This window comes from Pinus tabuliformis, chromosome 7 (genome assembly GCF_031772625.1).
Source record: "Pinus tabuliformis cultivar Carrire ecotype Pingquan chromosome 7, CPIR1, whole genome shotgun sequence".
Taxonomy (NCBI): Eukaryota; Viridiplantae; Streptophyta; class Pinopsida; order Pinales; family Pinaceae; genus Pinus; species Pinus tabuliformis.
The window spans coordinates 350,971,821-350,985,995 of record NC_142293.1 but is presented as its reverse complement, the minus strand read 5'-3'; positions in this window follow the sequence as shown (position 1 = coordinate 350,985,995).

Genomic DNA, 14,175 nt, shown 5'->3' with positions numbered 1-14,175 from the left:
TCATGTGTCATTTTGGTATTAGAGCACAAAGATTAAGCTTTGCTACAGTAAGTGTAACACTGAGGATAGGAGTTGGCATAGGTCGGGGGAGACCTGTAGAAAATGCAGTTCTATTGGGTGAGATCCGGAGTCTGCGTACAAGGATGGACAAAATGGAGACTACTCAGAGAGAGAAACTAATGAAGGAGATGCGAGTGCTATAAAAGAATCTTTTGTGGAAGAAGAAGAGGATGAAAGTGAAGATGCCAATGCTCTCAATATATTGGGCAAAGAAAGTGGAAGACCAAAGATGGAAATACCTTTGTATGATGGGAATCTCAATGTAGAAGAGTTGATGGACTCGATCAATTCATTGGATAAGTATTTTGACTATGAGGAGGAGGTTGATGAAAAAAAGAAGGTGAAATTTTCAATTACTAGACTGAAGGGTCATGCAACTATCTGGTGGGATGAATTACAAACATCCAGAGCAAGAAAAGGGAAGTCCAAGATCAAACAATGGGATAAAAAGGTAAGTAGATTGAAAGCCAAATTTATGCCAAAAGATTATCCGTTAAATATTTTCAAGCAATTACAAAATTTGTGGAAAAAAGGAATGACTATCAAAGAATACAAAGAAGAGTTTTACAAGGTGAGTATTAGAGCAAGACATGCAAAGGATGATGTAGAAAAGGTATCCATATACAAAATGTGTTGATATATGACATACAAGATGAAATCAACTTGTTGAGCCTAAAGACAATTGAAGATGCCTATCAAGTAGCTTTGAAGGTAGAAGAGAAGATGTTGAGGAAGAAAAATCAAAGGAATAGTGGAAAAAGTTCAGCAAGAGGTAGAGGAACTACCAGATCAAGATTTCAACACCCTCAGGGTGAAGCAGGAAGTTCATGTAGTAGACCACCACAGAGGAGAATTTAGTAGAGGAAGATTTGCACCTAGAGGAAGAGGCCGAGGAAGAGAAATTCGTTGTTACACATGTGGAGAATGGGTACATGGATCCTGGGACTATCCTCATAATAAAACAACAATTAAGAGAAATATGAATGTGGCTGAGGCAAGGGAAGAAAAACCTCAAATAGCAAACAATGAAGAATCACCTGAAGTAGAGAATCCTTGTTGTTGAAAAGGGTATTTCTTAAGGTAGAGAAAGAGACAAGAGAACTGGCTGAGAGAAAGATTTTATTCAGAACTACATGCAAGTCGAAAGGAAAATGTTGTAAAGTGATAATTGATAGTGGAAGCACTGATAACCTTGTTTCTATAGAAATGGTGGACAAGTTTGGACTAGTGAAAACAATACACCCTACTGTTTAGAAAGTATCATGGTTACAAAAAGGACATAAGCTTATTGTGATAGAACAATGCAAGGTAGAGATCCAAATTCGTACTTATAAGGATGTGGTATTGTGTGATGTAATTCCAATGGATGTATGCTAGATATTGCTGGGAAGACCTTTGCAGTTTGATCTAAAAGTTATCCATGATGAGAGAAGAAAGACTTACACTTTGGAGAAAGATGGAAACAAACACACATTGCTTCCATTGAAGGATGAAGCAGGAAAATAAGCGCCTGGAAAGAATGCTATGTTGATGAGTGGGAAAGAATTGTTGCAAGAAGTCAAGAAGGATGAACATATGCATTTTGTTGTCATAAGGAGACCTAAGGTAATTTTAACTTCCACAAACTTAGATGATTTATCTGAAGAAATCAAAACCTTATTGAAGGATTTTATTGATATTATTGTGGATGAGTTGCCAAATGCATTACCACCCATTAGGAGTATTAGTCATCATATTGATCTAATACCTGGAGCAAGTTGGACAAACAAAGCAACATACAGGTTAACTCTTCAGGGAAATGCAGAAGTTGGAAGACAAGTACAGGAACTGATGTATAAGAGATTAATTAGAGAGAGTATTATTCCATGTGATGTACCAATAGTACTCAATCCAAAGAAACGTGTTGAGTGGTGTATGTGTACAAATTCCAATGCCAGAAACAAGATTACTATCAGCTATAGATTTCCTTTACCACGCATGGATGATTTGATGGATTGTTTCTGTGGGTCAAAGTATTTTTCTAAAATAGCTCTGAAAAGTGGATATCATCAAATAAATATTAGAGAGGGATATGAATGGAAAACTACATTTAAAACAAATAGTGGGTTGTATGAATGGTTAGTGATGCCTTTTGGACTCACTAATGCACCTAGCACATTCATGAGATTAATGAATGAAGTATTGAAGGAACATGAAGTCAAGTTTGTCATTGTTTATTTTTATGACATTCTAGTTTTTAGTAGAAATAAAGAAGAACACCTGGAGCATCTTAAGTTGGTTTTAAGGACTCTACAGGAAGAGAAACTTCTAATAAATATGAAGAAATGTAGTTTCATGAAAGAGGAATTAATCTATTTGGGATTTGTAGTTTCTAAAGATGGTTTGAAAATGGATCTGGAGAAAGTCCAAGCAATTTGGAATTGGCCTACTCCAAGAAAAATATTTGAGGTAAGAAGCTTTCATGCTTTTGCAACTTTTTATAGAAAATTTATCAGAAGTTTTAGTCAGATATATGTACCAATTATTGAAACAATCAAAGAGACTAACCAACCATTCAAGTGGATAGAAGAAGTAGACTAAAATTTTAAGTTGTTGAAGACGAAAATTACAGAGAAACCAATTTTAGCTTTACTTGATTTTGGGAAAGTTTTCAAAGTTGAAATTGATGCTAGTGGAGTTGCAATTGGAACAATTTGAGTTAAGAATAGAGACTAGTAGCCTATTTTAGTGAGAAACTAAATGAAGCTAAGAAAAAATATTCATCTTATGATAAATAATTTTATGCTATTGTGCGAGTTCTAAGAAAATTGAGACATTATTTTTTACCAAAGGAGTTTGTATTATATTCTGACAATCATGCACTACAATTCATAAACAACTAGCCAAAATTGAACCAGAAACATGTCAAGTGTGTAGAGTTTTTACATAGTTTTACTTTTGTGATAAAATGCACAAGTGGTAAGTTGAACAAAGTTGTTGATGCTTTGAGCAGGGTAAATTTCATTGTACAAGAATTAAGAGTTGGTGTTGTAAGATTTGAAGAAATGGTTGATATGTATAAAGATGATGCATAATTCAAAGGTATTTATGTAGTTGTACAAAATCCAATAGTTCATAACAGAAGTTAGTGGTTAGATTATCTAATCCAAGTAGGTTTATTGTTTAAAGGTAACAAATTGTACATTCCCAAATGTTCTATGAGGGAAAACATAATGAAGAAGAAACATAGTGGAGGATTACATGGTTTCTCTGGACAAGAGAAAACCTATGCTCAGGTAAATGCTTTTTATTATTAACCAAAGATGCAAATTGATGTTAAGAAACTTGTTGAGAAGTGTAGGATATGTCAGCATGCTAAAGGGAGAAGCCAAGATAAAGGATTTTACTAGCCATTTCCAATACCAAACCGACCATGGGATGCAATTAGTATGGTTTTTGTTTTGGAGTTACCTAGAACTCAAAGAGGGAATGATACCATTTATGTTGTGGTAGATAGATTTTCCAAAATGGCACATTTCATTGCATGTAAAAAGGCTAGTGATACAACAAATATTACTATTCTGTTTTTTTAGAGGTTGTACAGTTACATGGATTGCATGTAAGTATTATGTTTGATAGGGATACAAACTTTGTTGGGCATTTCTAGAGAAATATTTGGAAGAAACTAGGTACCAACCTTAGTTTCAGTTCAGGCTACCATCGTTAAATAGATGGATAGACAGAAGTGATAAATGAAATCTTGGGAAACATATTGAGAAGTTTAGTGTATAAAAATCCGAAGCAATTGGATTTACCACTTGCTCAAGCTGAGTTTGCTTGTAATGACACTCCAAGCCAAAGAACTAGGATGAGTCCATTTCAGATTGTTTTTGGAATGAATCCAAGAGGTCTGTATGAACTTAGAAATTTTGGTAAACAAGAGACAAGAAGTGAAAAAGCTGAAGAGTTTGTAGAGCAGATGTAGAGACAACAAGAAGATGTCAAAGACAGATTGCAGGAAAGCAGTGGAAAATACAAACATAGAGTTAATATGAACAGGAGAGAAAAAGAATTCCAGGTGGGAGACCTTCTGATGATATACTTGAGAAAAGAGAGATTTCATGTTGGGACTTACAATAAAATAAAGATGAAAAAGATAGGACCATGTAGAATTATGAGGAAGTTGTGAACTAATGCTTATGAAATTGAATTCCCAAAAGGGATTGGAATATCACCTATCTTCAATGTTGCAGATCTGTATCCATACAAGGAGACAAAGTCAGAGCTAGAGAAGGAACCTGTAGGAGAGGAAGTTCAAAATTTAGACTCGGAAGAACAAATGCCAAAGACAGTCAAGAAAGACGTGGACTCTATTTTGGAGAAAAGAGTATCCAAAAGAACTAGAGGATATGTTTATTTTCAGTATATAGTCAAATGTAAGGGATAGTCAGTAAAGGACGCTAGTTGGATAACAACAACGGAATTATAGATGGAGTAAATCTTGAAAGTTTGATGAAGAATTCTTTCATTTCCTGGGAGTTTGACGCAGGACCATCAAACTTAGCCAACAATGTTATTATATGTTCACATGTTGTGGCTAATAAGAGATGAACTTCATTGACATGAGTAGTAAAAAATCAGTTTTAGTAGAGAGGGTTGGATCTCTCGAATTAATCTTTATCTCAATTATTGTAATAATTAGAATATTGTGTTATTTCCAGAATAGGAGATAAGTTTTTAGTATAGGTGTGCATCAGATATTGAGAATGGGGATTTAATTGTTGAGTTAATAGAAGTAGAGGTCAAGTTGTCAATGCATTTAGGATAGGATTTGATTCATAAAAGGAAAAAGAATGTAATGGCAGAGAGATTAGATGATCGAGATAGAGTGAGTAAGCAAGAGTTCTAAGTGAGAGATAGGGTTTGAAATTGAAACAGAGGCTAGAAAAACTATTTTAATCGAGCCGAGAAGGCCACGTCTCTGTAATTTCCATTTTGTTGAATAATTGATGAAGTGTGGTGTGGCTGCACTGTTCTAGTACAAAAATTCATTTGTAGTTGCGTATCGGTGTTCTAGACCCCAATCAGGTATTTTCCTCTATTGACACATTTTATTTATAAATCTTAGTCGTTTTGTATTAAGGGTTAATATTATACTTAAGCACTAAAACTTTCCTTAAAGCAAAGTATGAATTAAGCAGATGGGTTGTATTTCATAAGTGGGAAGTGGTCTCTCGCACGCCCTAAAGGTTGTAAATGGTATTGGGAAATTTCATGCGATTACCATTAGCAGTCGAAACATAGCATAATAAAACCACTTTTCTTGCACACTCTTGACTTGATATCGTTCGTGCAAGAATCTGCGTGAGATTGCACGATAGCCGCTCAATTGGATGGGTCACATTGATGGTGCAAATCGTCCAAGTAAGTTGATGAGCGAATGATGCGATATCCGTTGAATCTGGAGAATTAAGATCAATGACACAGATTGAAGCACTGAACGAAAGAAGAAGTCAAAAAGTGACCGATGGTTATTAGTTAGGTAAGCGGGACCCTTAGGGGGAAATACACATACATAATCCATTTAAGCGAAGTTGATTGGTTACAAAGTAAAATAGTAGTCTAATTCTAGACTACCACCTCATTTTCATCAACCTCCTATGTCGTTCATCATGCGCACACCATAAAAAATAGTCAGAAGAACAACTAAATAAAAAAAAGCAAGAAAATCACCTTTAAAGGTAAAATCACACTCCAAGTTGGTGAATACATGCGCTTGAGTTGAGCGCGCTACTTCGGGCTAAAGAAGTGCACCCTTCTAGAGTGCACTCCTTCATGTTGAGAAGGTGCACCCTACCAGAGTGCAATCCTTCGTGCTAAAGACATGTGCTCTTCCTTTGTGCATGCATGAGCATCCTGTTGAATTGGGCATAATCCTAGAAAATAAAAGCCCACTTAACTTCCCTTAACTAATCCTTACACTTATTGACAAGTTGTGCTCATCCATGAATCAATTTTGCATGTTAACTCCACGTTAACTATTTTAAATCAACCCAATTAATCATTCATTTACATAATCATTCTCATCTTATTTGAGTGCACAACTCGAGATCAAGAAACTCTTCATCAACCTGCTCCATAAGTAAGTTTTCCATGTAAAATATTGTCATTTCCTTTCATTATTTTACGCTCATTCTTGCTTTTCTTGCTATCATTTCTTTGCTTTTCAATTTGATTATTGGTGTTTTTGTTAAATCTTACTTCTACAAGTGCTAATTTGTTATTGCATAAAATAATTATTCACATTCTTCAACCCTTCATATCCCAGCATGAATTCACCAACATCTATATAAGCTTGCATATCTTTATTCTCCTCATTCTTATCGTGAAATCCCATCGTTAAACTTATTTTTGCACGTTCAATAGGAAGAGAGCACTTCTATAACTTGAAGCTCGATCATGCTTGAAAATTGCTCAAAAAACAACAATGTTTTCCTCTTGAGCATACTTCTTCACCACACAGAATTGCATCCTCCCTTGAGTGCGTGAGCACACCAAGAAGACTATGTTAGCATCCTATAATTTATAGGATCTCAAGGTGATCGAGTGTTTCACAACTTATACATGTCAAATTGTTCACAGATTTCAATATTCAATTGATTTCACGAAAAAAAGAGGAAAGAAAAGAAATGAAAAGAGGGTATACAAAAAAGAAGAAAAATAACAAAAGAGAAAAAATAAGAAGAAAAAGGAAACCCCAAATGTTGTTCAAATCATATAGTCTAAGAATGATTGAACAAATTTCAATTTGTTTTGATAGGGTAGAAAATAAATATCTGCCAAACTGTTTAATCTTGGAAAATCAGTAGCTAGGTGGAAATAAAATTTGTTCGACTATTTAATCTCGACCAATGGGAGAAATAAGTGATCGAGTAGCTCAAAAATGAAATAAAAGGTGAAAGGGTCTACAAATGCACCTTGGGAAATAAAAGAGAAAGATGTTAGATTATAAAAGTAAGGGTAGGTAGAATTGATAAAAGTTCAAAGGGAAAAAGACCTGAAAATTTCTTTTTGTGGTGACACAACTCAATGTTTTTCCTAAGGTTGGGAAAAGAAATTAAACACGGAAAGACTTTTTGCTATGTTTCCTAACCTTATTATATAGCCCAATATCCTATAGTCTACCCCCCTATGTATTTCCCTAGCCCACCAATCACTTACCTGTCACATCCAACCTTACTCGCCCCCATTTCTCACCCAATCTCCGCTTACTCCATATGATCTGATAGCCCACATGCTTTTCTCGTCCCCCCCCTCACCCCTTGGAATTTAATTGTGGCGGGATCTGAAATCAGTCGTTTCAAACCACTAACATGGCGCACTTGAGGATTTTGCATCCCCTATCATTCTGCTTACCACTCCCGCCCCCCCCCCTCCCCCCCCCCCCCCCCCCCCCCCCACCCAAAAAGTGGTTTATACCATTAACTAAACCACTCTCCCATTGTGACCATTTATCACTCCCACCACCTTGTGGTGCCATCCGGTCCCATCCGCCTGTCACCTCCATTCCCACTATTGTGTAATGAATTGGATAGAATATTAGTCAATGGACCTTTGCCAAGTTAAGACAATCCAACGGAGCACCCCAAAGCTACAAAACACTATTTCATGCCATTTACAAATTTTAACATGCTCTCTTTATTCGCAGGTGAAATTCAAATTCATCTAGGCATACACATTGAAAGAAGTGAGCACACTCATACAATAGTATAGTTGCAAAAGGATCTATTTTTCTACAGTGATCATACATTCCCTTTCTTCAACCCCGCTTATGGTTTATTCCTTTTCTCTCTCCTTCTCTGAATTCTTGTTTCTTCTTATCCCCTTCTATTACAAATTCAACAAAGTTTAGTTTTCAAAGGTTTTACAGAAGACAACCATGGAACCAAAGAAAAAGGAACATGAGGTGTTTAATCCAATGGTGCACTCACCATTGGATTTGGATCACATACCACTTTCAGACAGGGATTTTAAGATACATGAAACAATATTAGAGTTTAATTTATTTGAAATGTATTGCAAGTGGGAGGATGAATTTGTCGATGAAGTGGATGACATAGGCCTATGGGACACTAATTTAACTTTCTATATCTTCCATAAACCCATAGTTGCCCATAATTAATTAGAAAATGCCACTCATGCTACAATCCATCACAAATGCAAGTGATGGCCGCAACAAGACATATAATGTTTATTATAGATGCCAAGTCTATTATGTAGATGATGCAGGCTCCTGTTATTGAAGGAAATACTCCCTTTTCCCATGATATTCTCACTAAAATGTATCACAAACTAGATTTTTCTAATAGAGCTAAAACCTTAGAACTCTTCATGACTAAGCAAACACCTCTACCAAACAAGAATCCACCTTATTCCTCATCTATTTTCCCTGACAGAGCTAGGCACATTGTCTTTGTTCCTTCTTAGTTACTTGGCTATTATTGAGATTAGTGGCTTGATGAAGCTATCATAGGTTTTTTGTCTATTTTTTCAAGAGAATCCAAGCACTCTATCATTTTCAATTTCGGTCAATTTCTAGCAGATTTTCTCCATGATAAGTTTGTCAATTTCTTCACATAGGAAGTGTTTCAATACTCCTCATTTTTTGTATATATGTTTGTTTATTTTTAGGCAAACAAGTTCCAGTTTTCAATGACTAAGTTGAATGAGAAAGGTGAACCCCACTCTGTTATTTTCTGGATAACGTTTGCTGAACACCTAATCCTCAATGGGTTAGTGTGGAAGCTGAATAGATTAAAGGAGTTAGAGAGACCTTGGGATGTGAAACCCAGTGGTCATAACATGTATTATAAATGTATATAATTTCTTAATAAAAATATACACTCATGTTTTATCTTTCAGATTATTCTTGTTTCCCATGTGTTTAACATGGTACCAAAGCACGCGTATTCCTGCCCTGCATAACTATTTTCAACCATTTGTTTTAGGGCCTTTATCTGCAGATCATTTCTACCATCAATTCTGCATTTCATGAATATTTTCTCAGCTAGATTTTAGTTGCAACCTATTATTTCTCCAACACCATTTTTATTCACCTACCTTCTAAAAACGCTCCTTGCTTAGACTTGCCATCTCTGCCCTAGCAAGAATGCACCTCTGACTTATCATTGTTGGAACATTTTTGTAAGAGTGTAACACCTCTTGGTATTCCAGAACTGGAGTATTGAATCTCTACGATGAACACCCTCTATCAAGAGACCTATTGGAAACGTTGTCTCACTGTGTCAGTGTCATGAACATTTTATATTCTCTTGTAACTCCTATTTTCCTACGACCTCTGGCTGCATTACTTCTTTGCGCTTAATTGGAGGCTGTGCATTCTTGTATAATGGTTGGTGCACTCTCCTGGGAAGTTTTTCAACTGTTGAAGTAGTGTATTGCAACTTTGCTGCATGACCGAGCTGAATTCTTCCATTGTTTTTTTATTGCGCTACCTCATGTTAAACCTCAGTTGAATGCACTGTCTGGTGGAGTGTTGTCCCATACTTATTTGAATGCTAAAACTCTAAACAGTTGAGGCTAAAGCCTTTGAAAGATTTGGACATGAGGATCTCATTGCCTCTGATTAACAGAAATAGTTGAAGTTTGAATGTAGAATAGAAAAATACATACCAGATTGTCACTGCTTGGTTGCCATGGTGGAATTGACCTTCTAACGTCTCTCTCATTCATATACATGATTACAGCAATGAGCTTTAGGTGTCTGTTTACCAGAGCATGATCCAAACTATTGAGACATGTCTTTGGATGTTCTATTTCCCGTGGCCCATCTTAGTACCCAACATAGCCATATTTATGACGGGCACATGTGATATCTTCTCCAAAACATATGCGTGCATTGGTGTTCTCACGCTTGTATGGATTGTATAGGATGGATTTCTACCTTTAATGTTTTAAATAAATGTTATAATGTTTGGTGTTTTGTATGGCTTATCTACATCTTGGCCAATATTGGTTTCGATTCATAAGAGATTGAGAGCTTTGAGTCGATGTCTCAATTGCAAAGCTGATGCGGCATCGTGAATTGTTTCCAAATCTTAACTAACCACAGATTTGTGACAATAAATAACTCCATGATTTAATCATATGGTTGGTTGTCTAGCTCAAATGTGCAATGTAATATGCAGGCACTCCCCTGAATCATAGTTTCCAATTTTGCGAGGGCAGATTATGTTATGGGTTAAGTTCGGTATATTCTACTGAAATCCATCACATGGGCTAGTGTATTCGATAATTTATGTGCAAAGATTTGAAGACTTGATTGTTACCAAATTCTATTGATTGCTCTTCCTGTTGCACGAGTCCTTGTACAACATATAAGGATTTTCAGTTTCTATCTGAGATTCTAAAATTGCAAACCAGAATTTCTGAGCTTGTACAACCTTCCCCGCCTTGCCCTGCTTCTCATATTTGAGGTCTAGTTTATCAAACTCTTCCCCCCAATAGTTTTCTAATCCAGGAGACTCATTAGAATAGAAAAATGACCAAGTGGCATTGTCCTAGACTCGGTTCATAAAGAGATCTGGAACCCATAGACCATAGAACAAATCTCTTGCTCAGTTTTCTTCGTTGCCATGGTTTTTTCTCAAATCTAAAAATTCAAAAATATCAGCATGCCATGGCTCCAAGTATACAGTGAAGGAACCCTTTCTTTTACCTCCTCCTTTATCTACATACCGAGCAGTATCATTAAACACATGTAGCATTTGTACAATACCATTTGATGTGACATTTGTTCCATGTATGTAACTATTTGAACGAACATTATGGATCGAAACTCCAATTCCTCCTGGTGATTTTCTAATCACAGCACAATAAAAGTGGTGCTAGAACGATGTTCGTTGAAGACTCCTGCGCATGACCATGTATTGGTGAAGAAGGTGCATTTAACCATTCATGATAGAACATTGAATATATGCCGAGAATACAACTTGGTGATATATGTGATTCTGAAAGATCATCATTTGCACACCACAGCAAGAAATTTGCAGTTTATGAGATCATGTACATGTTTGTAAGCCACCTTTTATGTGAACAATTGAGTACTGTTTATATTCTTTAAAGTTGCAGCAATTTGGCATTGTTTAGGAGTTCAGTGAAAATTGTTTCAGGCCAAGAGTATCGTGTGTAGATTAAATTGGTGTATTTTCCTAAAGGTTCTTCATATCAAAGATTGATTTGAAGTTGTTGCCATAAGTTTATATAAAAAAAAAATTGGTGTCCATCTTTTCCTCATTGTTTTACTATTTTTTTAAGGTTAAAAATGACTCCAATTGGTGCAATATTAGAGTTACTGGACATTCTAATACTCTCTACTATGGATAATATAGTCAAAATAAGCAAGGATTTTCTCACTGATATTCATAGTTGTTTACAAGATGTATAAGAAAAGATTGACTTTTTACAACTTCAGTCTCATCTTCAGCAAGAAGAATTAAAACAGAGGAATGATCATTTTGAACATGTTTCTGTTCAGAACATAGACACTGCAACACATTAGAAGCAATTCAATAATGTTACAATTGGTTCAGATTTAGTACCCAATAAAGCAACAGATGTACATGCAGATGCAGAAACTCAGTCTGCACTTCCCAAGCCCATCATCAAACCTTGGGAACAACTTGTCCATAACAAGCACATAACTGGTCATGCATATTACAAGGACTTGTCCTTTCATATTCCAGACTACTCAAAGCCCATTCAATTTCAGAGTGTTGGATTCCTTCATGACAATTCAAATCAAGTTGTTCCAGATTCTTCTCCTCTTCCACAACAACAACAAAAACAACAAAATATTGTAACATGCCAACACCGTGACTGAGTTGGCCATTTGAAAGGTCACTATTTTGATCTTCATCCATGTAAGCACTATCATAAAACCACCCTTTATTGACATAGATGCTTCAGAAACAAACATCCTGTAAGAACAAAGATTCATCTTGGATGGATCGCTTCTTGGCAATGGGCATCAACAACCAAGAAGATATTCCAATCACATGTCAGAACTTGTTCCATAGTATTGAACAATCTTGCAGTTGAGTTTTCTCCATCATCTCACCTTATATCTGATAGCGGGGCAATGATGGTCATCTACAAGCTTCAAAGCCACATCAACCGAGCCTAAAACAAAACCTACCATACCAGATTCAAAGTTGTAGCCAGAGACAAAGATGCCCCTGAACATGCCTTTAGTTGGTAATCTGAGACACTTCCTCTAAGCGAAGACTTCATCCTCCTGCCATTTTCAGAAGAATTCCAGGAACAAAATTGAGAACACTTCCTCTAGCAGAAGACTTCATCTTCTTGCCAACTTTGGAAGAGTTCCAGGAATTACATTAAGAATTCCAAAGTTATTGGTCATCCTTAAACCATCATAGGCTCAGACTTCCCCTTTCAGGTTGAAGTTCTCCCTTTTATGCAGGGTGAGACCTCCCTTTATTGTTTGAAGGTTTCCCTCTTAAAAACAATAGGAGCACTTCCTCTGGCAGAAGACTTCAGCTTCTTTCCAGTTTTGGAAGAGTTTCAGAATTGCACTAAGCATTCTAATATTGGTGGTCATCCTTAAACCACCACCCTTTATACCAACATTTCAGAGAGCACATTCAGCCTAGTGATTCCATGCATTTTTTGCAAATTTTGTATTACAACTCTCTTCTTGGACTGATACATAAACCTTCGAATTAAGGGTGGGAATATTGGACACCTAATCCTCAATGAGTTAGTGTGGAAGCCAAGTAGATTAAAGGATTCCAAGAGACCTTGGGATGTGGAACCCAATGGTCAAAACATGTAGTATATATGTATATCATTTGTTAATAAAAATATACACTCATGTTTTATCTTTCAGATTATTTGTGTTTCCCATTTGTTTTTAACAACATTAGTGCTAAAGGACCACAAGGACTTCAAATAGAAGACATTTGTAGAAATTTTTCTTCACCTAGCAATGATGCTCCTCGGTGGGACTGCAAAACCCAGAATCAATGAAGAAATTAGAAGGATTATGCAGTTGACATACCAAGCAAGAAGAGATGATTGTTACTTGTACCAAAATTACACTAAATTAAGAGTATATGGCTATGAGTTTTCTCCTTATAAGGTGCCAAAGCTCCTCCCCGTGAGAATCTTTGCACTTGAATACATTAGAAAAATGATCAATGCAGATGAAGTGCATTTTGTAGCAGCCAAGAAAAATTCACAACTTAGGACCAAATTCTAGATTGGTCCTTTCATTTGTAACAGCAGAGTGGTAGGGGAAGAGGTAGATAACATATTGAATGAAATGGAATTCACCCACAGTTTTAAATTATCCTATGATCCATGAGGCATCATCTCCAAGAGAATGGTGGAGAACAAGTCAATGACCTATATTCACACTCAAAGGTCTGAAACTGGAAAATACATGAACCGGATTGTGTGGATGTCTGATACACTACAAGAAGCTGAGGAACAAGTAATCTCTTCCTCAAGTGTACAGACCCCAAGATAATAGGAAAGGCAGAGAATAGAAGATAGGTCAGACAAATGCAAGGAACAAGAAGAGGGAGCAATAGGGAAAGGACCAAGAGAGGATCAATCATTAGAGACTGAATTCAAATTAAATTTTAGAAAAAGGTCCTAGAGACACATTGACATAGACAAGGAATCATAGTCATCAATCTCATTGACATTCTGGATTCATGCCCAACTCGAGGTCAATATGTTCCTGACACTCCAATTTCAGAAAGGCACTAGTCTCTCCATGTTTCCTCATCTACAAATGTAACCAGAGAGGAGGAGAACATATTGGACACCTTCAGAGAGATAAAGATCGGGAATGAAATGTTGAAAAAGAGCACTTATGCTCAATTTTGGAAACAAAGTGCAACTTATCAAGTCAAACTTCTCTCAAACTTTGATTCAGAAAAAAGGAAAAATTCATATGACATTCTTGGAGGCACAGACATCAGAGCCTAAAACTCCAGCAGATTACAAACATGATCCTTTTGAATTTGATGTCAGGAACATTCATCCTATTACTTAGCTAGAAATGCAGAAACAAACAGGTGAAAATAT